The sequence below is a fragment of the Etheostoma spectabile genome, chromosome 7, assembly GCF_008692095.1.
Source record: "Etheostoma spectabile isolate EspeVRDwgs_2016 chromosome 7, UIUC_Espe_1.0, whole genome shotgun sequence".
Lineage (NCBI taxonomy): Eukaryota > Metazoa > Chordata > Actinopteri > Perciformes > Percidae > Etheostoma > Etheostoma spectabile.
In genome coordinates, this window is record NC_045739.1 from 12,129,428 (window position 1) to 12,130,052 (window position 625).

At 38.6% G+C, this 625-nt stretch overlaps 1 protein-coding gene across 4 annotated transcripts in view; it reads left to right on the forward strand.

Moving 5' to 3' along the window:
• rerea (arginine-glutamic acid dipeptide (RE) repeats a) overlaps positions 1-625 on the forward strand; it is a 143,514-nt gene that overhangs the window by 12,941 nt on the left and 129,948 nt on the right. The window lies entirely within an intron of this gene.

A 625-nucleotide genomic window follows, 5' to 3' on the forward strand; every position in this document is an offset into this window, starting at 1 on the left:
CTCTCTCTCTCTCTCTCTCTCTCTCTCTCTCTCTCCCTCTCCACATTTTTCTCATCTCTCCACCTATTTCAATCAGGAGTGCACTACAGTTCTGTGTAAATATCACAATCACTGATGGAAAAATGTGCTGGCATCTCCATAAGGGGATTAGAGGAGCCATTTTGTGTATCACTTATTAATGTGTCCATCTCTCCTTTGCGCTGTCTCCCTCTGAGCTGTATGGATTGTTTCCTCTCATACAGGCACACATATACATCTATTTGCAGCAAGTTTTACCTCCATTATTCTTTGAAGAGTTTAGCTGTAAAATGTCACTGTTGTAATAAGTGTCTACACTCCAATGAATTTCTTACCTCTGAGGATTTTTAAGTGTTACTATTTGATTGCATATTGGTTAAACCTAACTAATCATCAATTTCCATGTTGTCCTCGTCTTCATCAGAACTTTGTACACAGGTCGCCTGGTTTTCACACTCTGTCAGTTTACACATGTCTGTGCACCTGAGGCCATTTGTAAGACACACATACAGTTGTGTTCAGAATAATAGCAGTGTGTTTAAAAAAGTGAATAATGCTCAAAATCCAGAGAATAGCTTTTAATTCCATTATATCAATGCATTGGGAA